The 21,524-nt window shown below is 40.7% G+C and overlaps 1 long non-coding RNA gene across 7 annotated transcripts in view; it reads left to right on the top strand.

Moving 5' to 3' along the window:
- LOC310705843 overlaps positions 1-21,524 on the top strand; it is a 246,338-nt gene that overhangs the window by 16,409 nt on the left and 208,405 nt on the right. For all 7 annotated transcript variants that reach the window (XR_014525478.1, XR_014525479.1, XR_014525480.1 and 4 more), the window contains one exon: positions 17,963-18,254. This is a non-coding gene — a long non-coding RNA (uncharacterized lncRNA). The remainder of the gene's footprint in view (positions 1-17,962; positions 18,255-21,524) is intronic.

The raw sequence follows: 21,524 nt of genomic DNA, 5'->3' as shown, positions 1-21,524 counted from the left end.
TATGGATGTGGTGTATATATCGGTGGCCCCTTGCACTTGAAAAGGCAGGCACAGTAAAGCTAAACACCTTTCAGAGCCATTGATTTCAGTATTAAGAGTTCCTTAAATGCCTCTCTCCTGCTTTTTAAAAATGTAATTTATAGCCCAGTCCATGTTATTTGCCATTGACCTAGACTTGGCCATGCTATTCCAAACTGTAATTCTGCTGTACTTTCTGGTTTTTGTACATTAATTTGTATATTGCATATGAAAGGCAGTGCAGAAATATTTGAATGAATACATGTTTTCTCAGAATTGGGCCCTACTGAGTTCAGTAGGGTCTATTTCTTAGCAAGAGTGGTTAGGATTTCAGCTTAAACTCTGGGCTACTCTGTTAATGGAACTGAAAATACAATCACATGACACCTCTGCTGTTGGTTACAGTGGTGCCCCGCAAGACGAAATTAATTCGTTCCGCAAGTTTTGTCGTCTAGCGAATTTTTCGTCTTGCGAATCACGAAATCCCATAGGAATGCATTGAAAATCAATTAATGCGTTCCTATGGTCAAAAAAAGTCCAAACAAAGCCAAATTTGGTACAACAACAGTTTATTAACTGCTCTTTAAAGTCACACATACTGTAAAGAGCAGTTCAAAAATTGAAGGGAAAATAAATTAACTTTATAAACAAAACATGTCTTTGTTTTTAGACAAAGGAAACAAAGTCGCGAGACGTTTTCGTCTTGTGAAACAAGCCCATAGGGAAATTCGTCTTGCGAGGCAAATCGAAAACGGAAAAACCTTTCGTCTAGCGAGTTTTTTGTCTTGCGAGGCATTCGTCTTGCGAGGTACCACTGTATAAGGACAGTCATTACCAGGGTTTCACAGGTGGCACCTGCAACAAAATGTATGGAATGCCCCTGTTCTAGATCCAGGTCATGCCCTTGTTCAGGAAATTCCATATCATGCCTCCCCTCCCCCCGTGATATTTTGTCCTCTCCCCCCCCCCCACAAAAAACCCAACAATAACAAAACTTCTCAGCATTCTCTGCCCATTGAGCATGCTCAGTCTCAATTTGGTGTCTTTTAAAAAATAATTCCCCTAGGCTTTTGTTAATGTACTTCTGCAAACCTTGGTGTTCCTCCAAGCCTCCTGATGGTCCTTCCTAGTGGGTGGGTGGTGCTGGTTTGGCAACAGAAGAACTCATGCTAAGAAAAAGAGTTCACTCTTGGTTTGTGGCAGGGGTGGGGAACTGGTGGTCCTCCAGATGTTGTCAGACTCCAGGCCCCTCAGTTTGGATTTATAGCACTGTACACAGAATGAAAGGGGCAAAAGTGTTAAATGTATGGGAGCACTGCAGCAAAGAACAATGGAAACACTATATTGATTCATAATCTAATCTGCCTCCAAATGCCTGAAGTTTATATTACAGTAATTTTTATGTTAAAGGGTTAAGTGCAAGGGACAACTAGAGGAGATATCAAGAAATTTGTGACTGGGTCTCTTTTGTATGTCATTTTTTAATATTTAAAGCCACATGGTATGGAGGGGGTTGGATCAGGACCACAGAGGTGCCATTTTTCCCATGAGGCACAGCATTCATCCTTAGTGCTCTTTCTCCTACCCATAGCTGCATTTGCCATTTTTAAAAAGTGGCACTCCTGATATAATCTAGATTGGACCTGCAACTATTTCTAGTTTGAATTTCTGGGCGGCGGGTGTGTGTGTGTGTGTGTGTGTGTGTGTGTGTGTGTGTGGAGCATGGACATTGAAAGTGGCATGAGACTGCTTTAATTGTGTGCTGCAGGTGAGGCCTTGATTTAATTTTAACATGGACAAGTGACTTTCATGTAACAGTAAAACCTGAGTAGAGGAGATAGGAAGTTCATGTGCAAGATTGAGATGCAGAGAAAGAGAGGGTGCAATGGTGTAGTCCAGCACTGATTCCTATGTGATGGTTAAGTATTCATTGTGAACCAGGTCTCAGTACTTAGAGAGACACCTTCTTTTTGCATTTGTTTGCACAGGTTTCAGTGTGAATGACTTTGTTAGCTTGTTGCACAGCTAATTTATTCATTTTAAATTTTGTTCGTTATTGACTATGCTAAGTTTCTGCTAATGCCAGTTTATCTCCACTATGTATCATTAATACATTACATAAATTAGAAATTTTATTTCCAGCAATTATATAATTAAAATTTAGTTTAAATGAGGCAGATTAGCAGTAATTACACATTTTATATTTGTGAGAAATACAATTAACTTGCTCATTATCTAACACAAAAGTTAAATATTTTAGTTTTGCGCTTTAATAAGTGGATGGGTAGTCTTCATTGTAACTAATGTGTGAGGAATTTTGTGTGGCTATAGATTTGTCAGTCAATAAATACATAAGCTAATATTCAAACGTCACTGAAAATATTTGCTGTTGTTGTTTGGCCAGTAAATGCGTAGGGCTGCAATCAAACAGTGTAATGTGAGTAGCTTGACCCTACAACAGTTTTATGTTCTGCTATATTAATTAGCTAACAATTTACAACAAAATATCAGCTTGTGAAAGTTGCAAAATAAACACTGCAAGTGATTAGACTATGAGAAATCTATTATGCATTTTCAGCTGTCATCTTTTCAGAGACTACTTTAACAACCTGTTAGATATTACTGCTCTGCTTACTAAATGGTTTAATGATATGACCTAAGAAGTGCCATCAGAAAAACTAATTTCAGTAGGAAAAATGGTCCAAGGCATTCCTTACTATCTTCTTTTGGCTACTTTGGAAAGTAGCTTAAGAAGCCAGGATTTTAAAAAAATGTCTGCATTTCAGTTCTGACCGTAAAATATTGGAGATGATGGGGTTACATTGCATCCCATACAAAACATATTGACTATTTTACTGTAAAACTTTAAAATTAATCACATACATAAAGGCTTCTGCTTTGTGAACAGATCAGCCCTAATTGGTCATAGATAACCTCTCTGTGAAATACTGGTAAATACATACTGATGTTGCTATATGCTCCCATTATTACCACTTGCAGGAAATCCAGAATGACCTGGCTATTGAGAAATTGGGTCTAATTTGCTTGCACAAAGCTTGTGTGGAGGTTATGCAATGCCCACTCTTTATTTAGCATTCTTTCTGATTCGATTGTAGGGTGGTTATGATCTTTATTCAAGGAACTGTTGCAACAGGACTTCCAACTACCACATGGAAGAAGCAGAAAGGAGCCCAGAACAAAGGATAGCTCCTTTTTTATATATGTTTCCCTTTTTACCCACAACACTCTTAGTGAAGCATAATACATACATCATATATACATCACAGCTATGTCATAATCTGGGAGGAGTCTTCTGGAAGAAGCTTGAGCATTAGGTTTGTCCCCATCCCTCCCTTGACCTTCACCTCACACCCATTAAGTAAAACAAAAGGTGAGTATGTACATGTTCCATTTCTCCTGGTCCAGTTAATCACACCCCTTTGTCTTGATCAAGATCCTAAACAATTGAGGTTGGGTTTACTATTGTCTCTGGAATGGCTACCTGTCTGGCACTCAGGGCCAGGATGCTAGCAATTATCTCCCATGCAAGAAGCTGCTGAGTACGTGGTCCTAGGCGTCAGGGATTATGGCTGCCCCTGTCCACATCCCAGGCTCCCTCCTTGGTAACCATTTCCTTCCTGATCAGAACAAAGTTGGAATGGCGCAAATCTGATACTGGGGTGATTTCATATGACTTTCTAAAGTTTTCCGATTGAGCCAGTACATAGATGCATTTGGTAATGTGCAACGGAGGTCCTTCGAAAAGAGATAGGAAAAAACTGTGTGATGGAGTGTTTTGTGGGGACATTTGCAGGAGTGATTGTGTTGGTTTTGGTAGTTGGGAGGGGTGTATGCTATCCGCTGGAGGGGCAACCCCCCCAGCCTTTCCATAAATTCTGGTAACGGTGGCAAAGGTCACCCTTTGAATCCTGACTAGCTGAATATCAGCAGGTTGTGTTACAGTCAGGCCAATCCCCACACACATTTAAAATGTTAACCTAACCCGTCTTTAGATATTGCCACCCACACTTAAGGCTTATCAAGTTGACAAGGAGCAGGGTCATGTTATTTTGACTCTACCCATGATACTGCTCATACCTTCCCACCCACCTCTAGTTATCCACATTTTGAGTGCAACTCTGTAAGGTCAAAATATGCGTACTGTTGGGAACTCTGTGCTAGTGTTGCATTCAATACATGGTAAGGGTAAGTGATGTGGAGAACAGAGCCAGGCAGTGCTGTCGTGCCGCCCTGCATATTAGCTATATGTGTGGAGGGAACATCCAAAGAGAGCTGTAGTTTCTGAGCAATTGGTGGGAGTTTCAACAACAGTTAATAGGTTAATGTTAAATAACTTTTGAGGACACCTCTATGAAGCAGCTGGTTCTGAGGGCTTGGCCTGCGCACAGACAGCTGTTTTCTAGGCACACGCTCAGATGTTCTTCACTGTTCACTGCTTTCATCTAGGGTAACTAAATGCTGACAATGTAAGATGAGTTGATAATTTCAATCTGAAGAAGAATTGTTGAGAGAAAAGGTCAGTTTAGTAATACAGCCAAGCGTTATGAGTTGGACAAATTTATATACTGAACCGATATCATGCATTTTGATTCCATCATGCTATTAAAGATGCAGTAAAATTGAAGCACCAGTGGGAATTCTGGTGAGACTAACTTTGATTTGGTTTCATTTGAATATGTAACAAATGATAGCTGGAATAAAAAGGAAATGGAACTTTGGAAGCTTTGCTGCTATTTCTCCTGGCTGAGATGGAGGAGGGTATTATTTTTTTTAAAAAAAGAGTTTGAGATGCTTTGGCATATGTTTAGGAAATACATTCAAGGCTGTCTGCAGTTTTCACATGTAGCTTTACATAATTATGTTTTAAATTATGCAATAGGTTGGATGAGGTAATGACTGGATTATAGCCAATAAACTGAAGCTCAGTCCAGACAAGATAGATGGATTGTTAGCTGGTGGGTTTTCTGCCTAGCTAAGTTGTTTGTTCAGCCTCTTCTAAAGGAGATTGCTCCCCTAAAGGTTCATGCTTGTAGTCAGGAGGGTGCTCATTGACCCACTTTTGTCACTGGAGACTCAAGTGGCCTCCATGACCTTGAACGCCTTTTGCCAGTTTTTGCTGGGATGTGATTTCCCCTGGACAGGCATAGTCCTGCTTCAGTTACTCATGCCCTGGTAGCCTTCTGTTTGAGCTACGACAAAATGTCCTACATGGTGCTGCCTTTGAAAAGTGTCTGAGAACTTCAGCTAGCTCAAAATAAGACTGTGGGGCTGGGTGATGCGAGGACATCACACCAGTGTGTCACCAGCTTCACTGACTCCCAGTAAGAGTCCGGGTCCAGTTCAAGGTGCTGGTTTTGGCCTTAAAGGTTCTTCATGCCTTGGGACCAGGGTACCTTTAGGACCACTTCTTTCCAAAACCAACTATGTAGTCTTTGATATCCTGGGAAGTCATTCTAAGAATGTCCCCACCAAGTGAAGTGTTGTGGGTGGCTAAGGGAGGAAGGACCTTTTCAATGGTAGCACCTCATCTGTGGAATATCAGCTCCAGATAGGCTCACTTGGCATGTCATTTCACCACCCTTCAGGTTTTTTCAATTGTTTCAATCTGTTTTAGTTTTCAGCTGTTTTTACTCTCTGCCATAGTTTTTATGCTGTTTTCCACCCTTTTTTTCTTACTTCTTCCCAACACCAGTCAACGATGAGTACAAATATTGTATTTGCTGCTTCCTCCCTTCCCAGCTCCAGCTAGAGCTTGGTGCATGAGTGTCCATTGCCTGCCAGCGGCACATTCCCACCACCAGGATTTATTTGCGCACATGTGTCTCTCTGTGTGGGAATTGTACAGTGGGCAGTGGGACAGAGCTTAGCATTTCAGTACCTGGTTACCCAAGATACATTTTAATTCCTGGCTTGATCAATCAACTAAGCATTTAAATAATAACAGGCAAATATAAAAATCAATGTTGTATTTTTAAATAAATGTCACAATTATTAGCTGCATTGTGGATCCATTATGGGTGGAAAACAGGGTATGTTTAAATAAGACCCTTTGAACTGTTCAGTTATTGACTGGCTATTGTGGGCAACACAGTGGATATATAATCAAGCATTACGGCAACACTGCACACTAAATCTGTAGCTTTTCGCAGTGTTTGCATTAACAGGGCTATGACTGTTCTATACACAGTTTAGCATGGTGGTAGAAACTGTTGGTATACAAACCTTGTGTGGCTTCAGTCAGTAGAAGGCTGTGTTGAAACTTGCAGATACAGTGAGGAGAAATACACATTGGGGTTTCCCAGTGAGCACCTAAGCTCTGCCCCTTCCTCCTGCTTGCTCTTCTGTCTTCCCTCTTCTGCTGCACGAGGCAGCCATGAAAACCTCCTCTCATTATGTTAACTGAGAATCCAAAGCCATGCTTGTGAATTTGAAGTAACTGTAAGTAAAGGAACATTTTCTCTCTCTTTACCAGTGGGACTCCTGTGTATTTAACGTTACCCCTTTTTTAAAGCAATGCTAGGGATATCTGTATGAGACAGATGATGGGTGGTAGGTTAAACTCCAGCTTCTAAGTTATTTTTACTCTGCTAAATATATATTAACTGCAAGCCAGCCAATATTATTTTTAAAAGCTTATTAGAAAGAAGCTCTCCCAGCTGGCTCTAGCTATTGATACAGTGAAGGTATTCAGACTCTTAGGCTGCAATTCTAAGCCCATTTACCCAGGAATAAGCCCCATTGAATCCAATAGGGCTAACTTCTAAGTACACATAGTTAGGAGTGCACTGTAGCTTAGCATAAGGCTGAATCAGGTTCCATATGGTGTCATCAGTGACCAACAATATGCAGTGAATAGTTTAAAGCCAAATTCAGACACTGCAGGCCTCCATTATGATCTCAGGCTCAGCTGGTTTAAGTTACTTCTGCTTATGTAAGAGAAAAACCATTCCAGCTATTAAAACTGTTTGTGGTGTTTATTAGAAATATAATCTTAATACTGCCACAAAATAACATCTGATTGTATTTCAAGCAATGCGGGATTTTCTGTTTCAGTTCTGAAGCCAATGGTGGCTTTAATGCATCTTTCTTCGCGATGCACATTCTCTGTTTAGTGCTAATGCATATTAAGGAGAGGTGGAAAACGTGGGCACTTGCAATGCATTCCACACTTGAGAGGATCCGAGAAAGCACCCTCATGGGGTGTCCAGTATTTCTTCTGGCAACATAAATTTTGGCAGAAAGTACTGAAGAAGTGATTTGAAAAAATGTGCCATTTCTCTAGTCTTGTTCATGTCTTCCTTCAATCAACTGCTCTCCCATTAAAGTAGGTCAAGTGAAACCTCACCCCCTTTGTTTCAGAATCATAGAACTGTAAGAGTTGGGAGGTATCCCGAGGGTCATCTAGTCCAACCTCCTGCAACGCAGGAATCTCAACTAAAGCATCTATGTCAGATGGCCATCCAACCTCTGCTTAAAAACATCCAGTGCAAGAGAGCCCACCACCTCATTCCACTGTTGAACAGCTGGTGTTTAGTCAGAATCTCCTTTCTTGTAACTTGAATCCATTGGTTCAGGTCCTACATGCCCCATGAGACCGCGTTCCAGACATCCCCCTCAAACTCTCCGCTAAATGCTCTTGCAAATGCCCCTGCTTACGAGTCCAGTACACGAGCTCCCATAAGCTGCAATCATCTAAGTAGAACTGCTGCTGGCTGCTAACTCCTCCCCAATTCTCTTTTAAAATAATACATTTTGCTATGAGTTTGCTGTTTATATGACCTTAGAAAATCACACCGCCACCACATCAGATTCACTGGGAGAAAGCCTTTGACCAATGATGGCAGAGATTTTTTAAAATGATGTTCCAGCTGCCACTTATAACTGCAGTGTAAGGTAGATCTTCTCTGCTGCAGAAACCTTGGCCTCTGGATATGTTGTATTTATATAGGAATGTTACATAATTACTAAATTGCTTGTTACTAATATGGTAGCATTTGGAAAGCATAATGAGCCTATCATGCAATAATATTTTTAGGATTTTCTTTGCATTCATGCAAACTACTGTTCTTTATTTGACATTTATTCTAACAAATATAAATGCTACAATTGAGTTTTATTCGGAAGCCTTTCAAGCACCCTCTTGCATAATGACTACAAGGCCAAACGTTGTGCTCATTTTCCAGAAACAAGCGAACTAAAATGCTGGCCTTCAGTGCAACTACATTTAAGAACCATCAAAACAATTGCTTGAGTAACTTGTTTGCTCAGAAATGCTGCGACATTCTGTTATTTCCATTTAAACAAATACAGTTGATTAAGGCTGGTCAAGGTGTGATAGAATAGATGTAAAGTAATTGTATCTAATTTTCAAATAGACTAGAGCATAGGTGAATAATCGACAGAATGGATGCCACAGGTTGAACAGGAAGGCTTAGGACCTGGCAATGGCATTGAATAGGAGTGCCATACCTGCTTGTCTCTCTAGTGTTGTTAAGGTTTCCCTGCAAACACAACAGTTCATATTACAGTGGTGCCCCGCAAGACAAATGCCTCGCAAGACGAAAAACTCGCTAGACGAAAGGGTTTTGCGGTTTATGAGCTGCTTCGCAAGACGAATTTCCCTATGGGCTTGCTTCGCAAGACGAAAACGTCTTGCAAGTTTGTTTCCTTTTTCTTAACACCGTTAATACAGTTGCAACTTGACTTCGAGGAGCAACTCATAGAACGCGGTGTGGTAGCCTTTTTTGAGGTTTTTGGTGATTTTTGAAGCTTTTTCAAAACTTTTCCGACACCGTGCTTCGCAAGACGAAAAATTCGCTAGACGAAAAAACTTGCAGAACGAATTAATTTCGTCTTGTGAGGCACCACTGTATTCCTTCTTCTCTAGACCCTCCTCATCTCCTCTTTATAGCACTCCTTCCTGGGTTTTCCTCTGAATTCCATCTGTTAACCCTTTTCCACCACAATCTGATCACCATCCCTTTTCACTCTGCACCTCCTAGTGATCTCTCTTTGCACCACTTCAGGTTAGAAGGTCAGCATTGCCACATGGTTAACTGAAAAATTATCAGTTCTTTTTGCCCCTCACGTCTCTCTGCATTTATATCTCTGATCATCTGTTTTTTCTCTCTCCACTTTCTCCGTTGCCTCTGTTTCCTCATCCCATGCATTTCTGCACCTCCAGGTTTTCCTTCAGTTTCTTTTTTTGTCAATAGCAACCAAGGGATCAGCACACAAGACTTTCAGTTCACACACTGAAGGTAACTCAGAAGTGGGTGACCAACTATGCTTTTGTTTCATCCTTGGGATTTAATTTACGCATGGGGAAGGCTCTGTCTTAGGTTAGTTATGAGATTTCTGAAGGACCATTCGTTGTGAAGAGAATCCCACAAAGTTTTTTTTAAGCTATGGAGGATTTGAATGCAAAGGTTTCTGCTGCTCATGTTCAGACATGCACCAAGAGCTGCATAGAAAATTATTTACTTGGAGCAACTGAGGAGCTCTCTTATAATACTCCTTAACTTGTTTAAACCAAACCACAGAGACTCTTGCAGTAGTCTGTTTTGAATAGCTAACATCAGATCATCATTTGCTATCAGATGCATGGCAATAACTTGAGTCAGTCAAGAAGGTTGAGGACTGGCTGTGACAGGCTGCTTGTGCCTTTATCCTGGAGACCTAGACCAGCATGCTTTTCTTTCAACTTCTTATTAACCTTACATGTGCCCTGGGTGAAAGCGTAGGTAGAATATCAAATGTATTGTGTCTTACCATCAACAGTAAGGTGTACATTGCTAAGCAGCTAAATCTTTTAGCATCCCCTGCTGGTTCTTAGGGGCATCACGCAGCTAAATCCTTGTGTGTGATTTTCAATGTGCATTCATTAGGATTGCCCCTCTCCTGCCTTCTTCCAGCATGAGAGGTGAGCTGGGAAACGAGTAAGAGGAATCCAAGCACGAAACTTGTAATTATACAACCAGGGTTGCCCCTAAGTGGCTATAGTTTCCAGTTAATGAGGTGGTGTTGTGACATATAATGCTACTAATTTAGCGGATAAGACAGTGATATCGTACATTAAGTGTGGCTGTTCTGTAAGGAGAAGCAGACACGCTAAGGTTGCCTTAGAAGAGTCAATAATATCTTTTTTCCACTGAGCAAACTTTAGCTGGATGTTCACTTGTACATTATGTCACTCTCACTTATCTAATGCATTTTCACAGGCTGGCAGCATTTTAAGGGCAAGTCATGTACCGGGAATTTGGATTCTTAGCTAATGTGGGTCAGTCATTTCCTAGTCCTGTGACACAGTCCACTACCCAATTGGTCTGCATATTTGGAGGGCTGGTCCTTACTGAACTTTTGTAGAAGCATAATCAAGCCTTTAGTCAATGTGTCCAGAATTTGAAGTTTATGAAGGAGACTAATTAGTGGAGGTATTAGTGAATCTAAATTCAGGCTATAAAACTTCACAAATAATTTATTTGGATAGGGAATTTAAGTGTGTGCACGTTGTGTGTTTTTCTGTAACTGGGAAGTTGCCTGTCCTCCAATAATGTTAACTATTTGCTATTTTTTTTAAAAATTATTTGCTTAATGTTGGATGAACTGGATTATTCGACTGATAGCTTAATAAAAGTTACTAATGTGGTAATAAGTTGTTTATTAAAGTTAGTAAGTTTCTGTAGATCCTCCTTGGACATCACCAGAGGAATCATTTATTACTTTCTCTTTAGACAGTGAGCCAAGAGTTTATTGGTTTTCTTGCTTTTGTCAGTAAATGCTTTACTTGCCTCAATTATATTTATTAAATCTAGATGTCTTCTGTTTATATTTAAATATTGTTTAATCTTGTGGTCATTTATGTTGAGTTTCTTTTTTCTTTGCAAATGTTTCTGTTTTTCTTTCTTTCTTTTTGGGGTCTTTATTTACGATCCCTAGTTTTCCTTTAAACAGTGTTGTACTATAAACATTTTCAGGGCCCTTCTGTTCAACAATTCCACATGTGCAGGCTAAGGGCAATTTATCAACACACATTTCTTTAAAGTCACAGCATCTACTTTCCCAAAACATGCTTTGGTATACAGCTCAATTATTCTGTTCTCTGTGCTTTTTTAACTTCTTTATTTTTCAGTTTCAAAAAATACAAATAACAAACAATCCCCATATATTGATACCCAGCAAGAAATATTCAATGCATATACAAAGTAAATGATACAGTCAAACAATAAGGGTCTTCTGCTCTCTTCCTTAACAGATTGTCCCAGAGTGAGCTATGGATAGCTGCTGGTGAGGGGACAACATTGGGCTTTTCAGCATATTGAATAAACATGTACCGTACCATTTCAAAATCATCTTTGGCCTTTGTGTTCCTGAGTGCTCTTATGATCATAACGACTATATTTCATATTCTATCCCACCAGGCCTCTAGCAGAGTTAAGAATAGCTGTTTTCTGGATTGTGTAATTACGTATATTTCTAGCTGCAGACATGAAAAAGATTAGTAGGTCCTTAAAAAATAAATTATTATGGTCATCCATAAACAGATTTAATAAAGCTAGCCTTGGATCAACCTGTCCTGTAATACAAGAAACTTCTTCAAATATGAATTTCCAAAATAGTTGTACAGGCCTGCATTCCCACCACATATGGCTATATGAACCTAACTGCTGACATCCTCTCTGACATAAGTGACTTGAATAAGAGCTAAACCTGTTCTCTGTGCTTGACATCAGGTGGAATCCCTTGTTTCTCTATAGGAAGAATATACTCACTAGTTGGCCGCTAGGCAGGTTGAGAGGCTAGCGCTGACTGGATAATTGCTACACTGCACAACCAAGCAGGAAAGAAAGTTGGGCCTCTCTTCAGTTGCAGCCTTTCCCTTCCTCATTCCTCCTGGGCAGTGATACTGACCAAGACATAATTTTGGGACAGAAATCCAAAACTCCCCTCAACAGAATGAGCAGCTGGACCCACAAACATAGCATTCCTGGTTAAACAACCCCCTCAAAATCTAGCATTGCCAAGCTGCACTGGTGCTCCTGGGTCTCAAGACTTAAAGAAGCCCTCCAGAGTAGGTGGGACAAATAGTGCTAAAGATCCAACAGCTGATTTATTTGCAGGGCTCCTAGTCTGCTAAGAGGCCTACCCCGTGGCCTATACTGTGCCAATGCACCAGCAACAGCTGCAGGATTTTGACTGGGCTCTCCACATAGTGTTCCCATTCTATATAGCTGTGACTTAACAAAAAACGGAAACTTCTTATTGTAGGATGGGCCTAGCTTTCAAGGGTGGTTCAGAGCATAAGTAAGACACATGCTTCTGATGACAGATCTAATAATGAACACCTCCACTCACAATAGCTTGCCTTGTATAATGCAGGGCAGGAAATTAATCCTTGGGCTATTGCAGATGTGAAGGTAAGAAGGATTTGTAGTCTTACCACTGCTAGGTTTGAAGCCAGCACTCTCAGCCTGGTGGAAATGGTAGCAGATGGTGCATGGGTAAGCCTGGCTGAGGTGCTAGTGTGGTTTGGAAGACACAAGCCCCTATACTCTAAAGAACTGGGAGCTAGGGCCAAGCTCTGAATCAAGTTTCTACTACAGTGTGCTGTAGGGAGGGGTGCCCTTATCTGAGTAAGGAACTAGAGATGAGACTTCTGTATTCAGATTGTTTTCCTGTGCAGCAGGTAGAATTTGCTCTTCTCTCCTAAAATAACCTTGATATACAGGTGTGGGCCTGTATAGGTGCACACAAAAAGGCTGAGAAAAATGATATACAGTCATACCTCGTTACGTTTGCTTCAGGTTACGTCTTTTCAGGTTGCGTCCCACGGCGACTCGGAAGTACCGGAAAGGGTTAGTTCTGGGTTTTGCCGCCCACACATGCACAGACACGCAAAATGATGTCATGTGCATGCGCAGAAGCGGCAAATCGCGACCCATGCATATGTTACGGAAAAGCAGCAATGCGAGAGCGAGCTGCAAGTTGCTGGAATGCAAAACAGGATGTTGATGTTTGGGACTGTACCATTGGAACAAAGGGGCAGTCTATTCACTGTACTGAGCACCGGATGTTAGCTCAGAGTGTCAACTGACCTGTACTGGAAGTACAGGGGTGGAGTTTATCTCTCTACTGTTGGAGTCTGATGAGTACAGACGCGTTTCTCTGTACTGCTGCAAGGACAGAAATAAAGACATGTAAATACATTTCTGTCTGTCTCTTTCCCCTCCCTGGGGGAGGCAGGGAGGAGGGAAGAGTGGTGTGTTCTTCTCACGCTTGAGGAGGATCGCCGATAGTGACCTAGCCTGTATCCTGCCGGGAGACAGAGACGGGGAGGTCAACAAGGATCTTAAGCCGAGTGCCTGGAGAGTGGCCAGTTTCCTCTGATAAGGCTTAAGAATCAGACAGCATGCACAGATGCGGGTTGCCTTCCTTTTAGGTTGTGAATGGGGCTCTGGAACGGATCCAGTTCACAGCCAGAGGTACCACTGTAGTCAGGTCAGGACTCTGAACTGTGGCTGCTCCAGGAAAATTGGAACAGTTGGAGTGCAAATGAGTGTTCTAATCATACATCAGACGAACAGAAGCTACAGATAGTGTAACTTGCGCTGTGAATGAAGATGTGAGCAGGAGGCAGATGTTGTCTAAGCGTGCAGTAGGAAGTTTTAATAACCCATTGGGGAAATACATTAGCAGGCTCAAGATGACTTGCCTCCTTCCATTTCATCTATGAGTTAAAGTTGCAACATTTGGGGCTTTTTAGAGGACAGAAGAGTGAGCAAGAGGGGAAAGGACAGGTCTATAAAATTATGCATGGTTGGAGAACGTGGATACAGAGAGGAAATTCTCTCCCTCTCATAGCACTAGAACTGGGGACATCCAACAAACCTAAATATTGGAAGGTACAGGGCTGACAAAAGAAGCAGGGCTGCTTCACAGATTAGACAAATTCATGGAGGATAATATTATATTCTCCTTCCACTGTTGTAGGCAGTATACAAGTGGCTGGGAATCACAGGTGGGAAGAGTGGTGAGGAGAGTATTGTTCTGTTCATGTTCTGCTTGTTTGTGTTTGGAGAAGAACAAACCACCAGTGTGCGAATTCACCTATCAGATGAGGCCAGCCTCTGGTTTGTTTGCGTTTCTCTGGCATGGCAGCAGCAGGAGTGGGGAAGGAACAAAATGAGGACCTTTGAGCAGCATGACCCTGCACTCTGCTCATATTAAGCCACGGTTTATTTTTAACGATTGTTTATTTTTAACCATGATTTAATGTGATGCATGAACCTTTTTAATTTGAGCACTCTTAATTGTATAAATTAGAAGACCTGAAAACTCATCTGACTTGTGGAAACTGAATTATAACCATAACTGCTAGTCTTTATTATGCTACATTATGTATGAGATAATTCAATTTTTTTTTCAATGTTATCTACCATATAGAATCTAATGGGCATGATCTAGATAGAGTTAGGCATCTATAAGCCCACTGATTTCAAGTGATCACTCCACACCTGGGTTGGATCTTGCCCTACTATAGATGTCTGATTAAATCATTGGCTACCAGCAAGTCGATAACACACTTCCCTGCTGTTCTGTGTTTGTGACACACTATAATCCGGAATATGTGGCTTAATATATAGGGGCATATAGGGTGAAGTGTTTTTGGTCATTGGTTGATCTAGAGACCTGCAGTGCCAACTGGTTACATGATTCTATTTAGGGCTAAATATATCAAGTTGCTTTCCCAGAAAATTATCTGCACATGCTTTTCTATCCATGTTGTATGTCAGGCTGATTTTTAAAGGAATAAAAATTAGTTCACTGCTTAATTAGCTTTTCCTCCAGATTTCGTCTATATTATTTATTTTCATATTTGATTGTAAATTGTTCAAAGTAAGACTGCTAATGGAGCAGTGATCAGTAATTAGTTGGCAGTCATGCTATGGCAAGAATATAAAAATGGAAAGATTAAAAAAAGTGGGCGACCTTCAGATAGACCCCTTTAAAACCTTATACTATTTGTCACTGGCTGGCTTGGAACATGTCTCATTTGCAAACTATACAAAAACCAGATATGTTGCCTTTAAAACAAAGAAAAAATATGTATATGAACTGAATTGTGCATCTTAAAATACAAATAAAATGTACTTCAGGTTATTCATTTAACACAAGGGTAGGCAACCTAAGGCCCATGGGCCAGATCTGGCCCAATCACCTTCTGAATCCGGCCCGCACACGGTCCAGGAATCAGCGTGTTTTTACATGAGTAGAATGTGTCCTTTTATTTAAAATGCATCTCTGGGTTATTTGTGGGGCACAGGAATTCGTTCATTTCCCCCCTCAAAATACAGTCTGGCCCACCACATGGTCTGAGGGACGGTGGACCAGCCCACGGCTGAAAAAGGTTGCTGACCCCTGATTTAACACCTGCATTTGCAGAGAGAGGACATGTGGATTCTTAGTAGCAATGCAGGAAAGTGTCAATTTCGATTTCGATTAGTTTCCTATTTTTTTCAGACTTGGGTTAAGTTTGTCACATTTCTACAACCATTTGTGATTTTTTAAAAGAAGTTTTCAAGGGAATTCACCCATTTTCTATTGTGTATATCTCCAAATGTGCATATTTTTGTAATTTCCCTTATGATGCATTTCCACTAATGTGTTTTTATGCACATTTTGCACACCTTCCCCAGATATATGCATTTTGTGCACACTTTTTGTTGAAGAACTGCACCACAAAAATTGAAGACGTGCAAATTTTGAAGAGGATAGCTGTGTTTCTGTTTGCATATTATTTCGGGAAGTGCGAATTTTGAACTTTCGCTTGAAAATGAGTACCAAACTGACCCCCCCCCCCAGTGCTTAGTTGAGTTTATGACAATCCATGCTATGGAACGAATTCATGTATGTATGTATGTATGTATGTATGTATGAATAAATAAATCTTAATTGCAATATACAATTCCATGTACAAACCAGATCTAAAAATGGTTAATTTAACCAAGGGTGGGGTGGGACGGGACACGGAGAAGCGTTCCTCTGTTGTAAGCATTTTATGCTTCTCTAATAAAATGCCATCTAACAATCCATATTTGTATGCGTGTGTAATTTATAACAATGAACATGTGGAGCAAACGGGTCTAAGCAGTATTCTTTCCCCCCTGCTATCAGACAAAGGTAATTAATAATATAAATGCACCTTATGCCTATATTCAGAGGTTCGTAAACCATAGAAATCTTGAGGTTTGAATAAAAGCCAGACAGCTTCCTCTTCTTGTTGCCATATGCTACATCATTTACCTTCTTGGGGTGTGTGTGTGTGTGTGTGTGTGTGTGGACAAGCAATCTGTATTCTGGAGAATTGTGCTCTTTCTTTTCATTCTGCTCTGTCGGTGGTCATCACAGCTATTCTCTTCATGAATATGTAAATCCCATGCATAAAACCACAAAAATTAGCATGACAGCTCTTCGCCCACCCCACCCCATCCGCCCCGAACATGACCAATTATATTGAACTAATACATGAAAAGTGATGATTTAATCTTTTGGCCAGATGAATAGTTTCCGGGACGGCTACAAGGGAGTCTATTAATTATCAAACCGTTGGATACGTACATATATAGCCACCCTATGCATCTAACGATCATCACACTTCTGTGGGTCTGTTATGGTGCAGATGCAGATATATTTCCCAGGATCTAGTTAGGGGTAATACTTTGGCGTTGCCCTATCTATCTGCGCATTTGCCGACTTGAAGCATATTTGTCTTTTCGGTTTCTTAGCAGAAGGCTACAATGAAAAATGGGGAAGGGAAGGTTAAATAAATAAATAAAGGAAGGAAGGAAGGAAGGAAAGAAGGTTTGAAAGCAGATCCTGCATTTTCCCCATGTGCTCTCAATTCATTTAGCTAAAGGATGGAAGCACCGATGGGTGGTGTGGGTGGGGGTGAGAAGCATAAGCAATTGATGCATTTTATTATTTAAATCACCAGCCGTGTTCATGCACATTTATATCGGGTGACGTCAATGCGACCTTTTTTTTTGGAACGGTGGTACTGCAGCTCATACACAGTAATTAGGCTGATGTAATTATAGTTAAAACAAAGGAGGATGCCGCTGCTGATGGCTTTTTTTAAAAAATTGAAATATTAAAGACGGACACATATTCCAGCACACGGTAAATGAACCTGAACTGCTGTCAGGGGCTAGGAGGACAGTGTGGCCAGTTGCACCTATTGTGTCACTGCTGTAGAAAGGAGCTTACTGATTGGCCACTGTCTGCAGCACATAATACTGACTGGTTATAAAAGACATGTCTGGGGGGGAAAGCCTGTAGGTACTCCATTGTCTGGCAAAGTTGATATCACTGCATTTCCCCCCCTTCTCCTTCCCAGAGAGTCAGACAGCTGAACTGTAAAAGCTGTACAGATTTCCCCCCCTCCTTTCTCTTACAATACAGATTTTTTTTTTTTTGTTTCATTTCGTTTGGTATCATGGCCCCGCTTCAGTTTGCATACTTAAACAGAATACTAATTAAGATCCCTTGTCTTAAATAGAAAAATTACACGGATGCAAATAGGAAAAAAACCCCAGCGCTTTAGCTCTTTTTTTTCTTTAAAAAAAAAATCAAAAGGGTTGGGTCTGTGCCAAGAAATCGGTCACAGTCCTTACAGTGAAATGAAGAATTTTGTAATCAAGGTAAACAAAGAAGCGTCTTGCTTGCTTTTTCTTCCTGCCTTTATTTCTCAGAGAGCCAACGTTACTCTCATTTGCTATAGGTCACCTCCTGTATTTTAGAAAGTTTCTGAGCGACATAATTTCAAACTATACAAACCAGCTGCAATCGGGGGTTATTAATCCTTCTTAGGATGCAATTTGGTGAAAGAACTGCTTTTTTAAAAAATGTCTTTTCTGTATTATAGACGGATCTAACAACGTAGTCTGGGCTCCGTGCCAAAGGCTGGTATTTCACAGCAGCGACCGCCTTACAGATGAGCTGTGGGAAGCAAGAGGGAGAATCTCTTAGGGTGCCACTACTATGGAGACACAGCTGGGCTGAACATGATTTGCTTCATACGACAACAAGAGAGGCAGAAAAGTGTCTGGTTCAAGCGCTGCCCAAGCAGGCAGTAACCAGAAGAGCTAGCAGCCAATCCGGCCAAGCTGCACTGTTCGAAACCAGCTCCACATCTCAGCCAATCAGTGACATCATTGGTGAGAAACTCATTTACATCATGCAGTAATGAACTTTATTTAATGTATCCTTTTTCTCCCCCCCTCCCTGAGATTAGGTCGCTCAATTAATTATTCTGCCAGCATAATTTGAATCACTATGCAAAATGGTGGCTGCATTTTCCCAGATGCTGTGAGGTGTGTGTGTGTGTGTGTGCGCTTTAACTCTCTGTTGTCTCAGGAGGAGGGAGGTGTTGATAACCATGGGCACTATTTCACTTGTGTTGGGGGGTTTTGTGGCCTTATGTAGCTTTTAAAACAGCTTTACTTCTCTAATAATAGGGATATATTGCTTCATATTGTGTGCATCAAAAACCTTTCCTCCATTACAACATTCTTTCAAGACTTGGGAAGGTAGCATGGGGTAAAGAGGATGCTGCAGCATAAGATCGCTGTGCACTTAAGCATTTCTCAGAATGCTTCCAGACTTTTTATGCTGCATAATCTCTTCACATTCTATTCTCTTTTCTGGCAAGTATATGTCACATCTGAACCATGTTCGTGCTGCATTTAATTTTCTGCCACTTTTCTGCCTAGATGTGATTTTATTAATGAAAAGGATTGAGGTCATTTCTGAACAAATTTCATTCCCACTCCTCTCGCCCCCTGCACAAAGCACCTGATTAGCATCCCTTTTGCCAGAATAACTGAATACAAGAGTGTGTGAAAAGAAGTTAAGATGAGAGCTGGCTTGAGGCTATTTTGAGCAAAGCAATATATAGACTCTGTCACTGGTTATAGTTTTTTTGTGTTTAACACTTGCATATTAATCCCCCAAATAATAGCTCTTTCCCTGGATGAGACTTTTTCTGCAAGCAAACAATGGTGCTAAATACCTCCCTTCTTTCTCCTCCCTTCCTTTTTTATGCATTGTTTCATGAACAGTGCTTCTTTATAAAAGGAAAACGCTTGGCAAGCCAATAATGTGTCAAACATGTGGGTTTAGTTCTTTGTGGGTAAAGTAATTTGTTGTGCAAGTGACTTAAAAACAGCCCAGAATACTGTGGAACGCAGAGATTTCAGACCACATAACCGAATGAAACAAGTTTTGTTCTACAGTATCCTAATCGCTGGAACAGGATCAGATAGGGGACGAATTTAATATTGTCTTATTGAATTATAGCTCGTGGGCTTCAAGTACTCAGTAAGAAAGCACAGCTTTATTTCAAAATAAAAATACTGCAGGAACTCGTCTTTGATGTATTTTTTTTAAAATCACAAATAGGCATGATTAGTTTATTACGTTCATCTGTGTAATCATCAGTATAGTCACTTTGAAAAGAATACAGAGGATTTAAATGCTAAAACGATGCTTCTTTCAATGCATGATGGATTCCATCATGCCATCATCAGTATTCCGTGTGTGCTTGTCCTTATTCAGCCACTAGCTCCCCTGCTGCAGATCCTGTAATTTGAATCATGCGTAATAATATATTATCCTACTGGGGGCCTTCTTTCAGTAGGAGAGTAGTTTTATACATTCAGCTATGAGAGAACTCTTGGCACTATGCCAGCTCTGAGCCATTATTCACACAGGCAATCAAGATAGACTTCCTTAAGGAATAACATCTGCACAACTGCATGTGCCAGAAATCTGCAACCTCCTCCATGTTATAAATTAGGCTTTCTTGGAACCTTGAATACTTGCAAATATGAAAAGGATAAGGAATTCGTCAAAAGTGGATTGGGTGTGCCACGTGATGAAAGCCAGGAAACAGAATGGATAATGGTGGTGGAGGGATTGAAAACAAAAACTGAGGGTTGCTCTTAACATTTCATCCTTAAGCTGTGCGTATGCCAAATATTTATATATTTTAAAGTGAAAATTGTTTTCTGCTGACAGAGAGATTTTCCAGATAATATGACTGTGTTGTCCGTTGGGATCTTGGGGGTAAATTTCAGAAGTTTGTAAGCGCCAATGGCTAACTCGAGGTATTCAGTGTGATACCCAGCACAATGAAGTAGGAAGGAAAACCAAGGAACAAAAGACAGAATATATTAGAAAACTCAACTCGAAGAAGACAAATTGCATTTAACTGGGATCCTTAACTATTAAGGAAATGTAGATTTCTGTAACAATCCATTGGAAGCATATTTCATCACTAAAAAAAAAAAGAGGACGAGGATTGGCGTAGTTTATCATTTATTTATTTAAAATATTTCTAGTTCCTTTCCATTCAAAAAAGAATTTCAAGGCCGGTTAAAATCACAATACATGATATGCATCAAAATCCAACAAAGCTAAAAGACTAGTAAAATATTTAAATATTGCAATAAACTCAGTGATTACCAGTTCATCCAGAGGAGTGGGAAAATAAGTAGGTACAGTCAACTTGTGACTTTTCCTGTGATTAGGTTCTGGGGATTGTACCCAAAGCTAAAATTCCATGCAGCCAGAATAACCCCAGGTTGCAGCTTGACACAGCTATCCCTCTCTCTCTGGAGCCAGCATGCCAACTGGGTGTTGCCTCCCTTCCCAATGCCAAAGCAGAGAGCTCTTAAGCTATCCAGCTTGCTTACTGGGTTCTGGGAGGATCCTGTGAGATCCCAGAGCTGGTGTGAAGCCTTCCCAGAGCCTGGTAAGCAAGGCACAGAACTCAAAACTCTTTCCGTGGCAGGAAGACACTCTCTGTGCAAGTGGCTCTTCATTTAAGCTGCAGGATTTCAACCAGCTGACCTTCAACTGCATATAGTTAAATGTGCATAAGACATGGCCATACTGTACTGCAATGTTCTCTGTGTAGAACTGTCTTTGAAGAGAAAGTGTGGAAGGTTCAACTGATCCAAACTTCTACCAGAAGGCTTGTAGGAACTTGGTGGATTGATCATATCATAACATAACACTTTTCCATTAGTTACATTGGTTATCCATTTGTTTCCAGGCTCCATTTGAAGTGCTGTTGTTAAACTTTTGAAGTGCTTAATGGTTTGGATGGAGGGCTACCTATACCCATATGAACATGTCTAGTCCCTGAGTTCTGCCTCAGGAATCCTGAACTTGGGCCACCCACTAAAGTTGATCAGGTTGACTGCTGCCAGGGACAGGGAGTTTTTATTGGTGCCCACACTCTTGTGAGGTTTCTGCTCCTGAGAAATCTGTTTGGCCCTTTCTCTCACAGGTTTTAAGTAGCCCTAAAGATTAAATACTTCTCTGTTCCACCAAGCTTTTTACTGGTTTTTCATTTTTTTGCTTGCCTCTGGTATATGATTTCATCTGAGGCTATTTTATTATATTATAAATTTTGTCACTTG

The sequence above is a fragment of the Podarcis liolepis genome, assembly GCF_965112155.1.
Source record: "Podarcis liolepis genome assembly, chromosome: 4".
In the NCBI taxonomy this organism is placed as follows: domain Eukaryota; kingdom Metazoa; phylum Chordata; class Lepidosauria; order Squamata; family Lacertidae; genus Podarcis; species Podarcis liolepis.
This window is presented reverse-complemented; position numbering and strand designations above follow the sequence as displayed.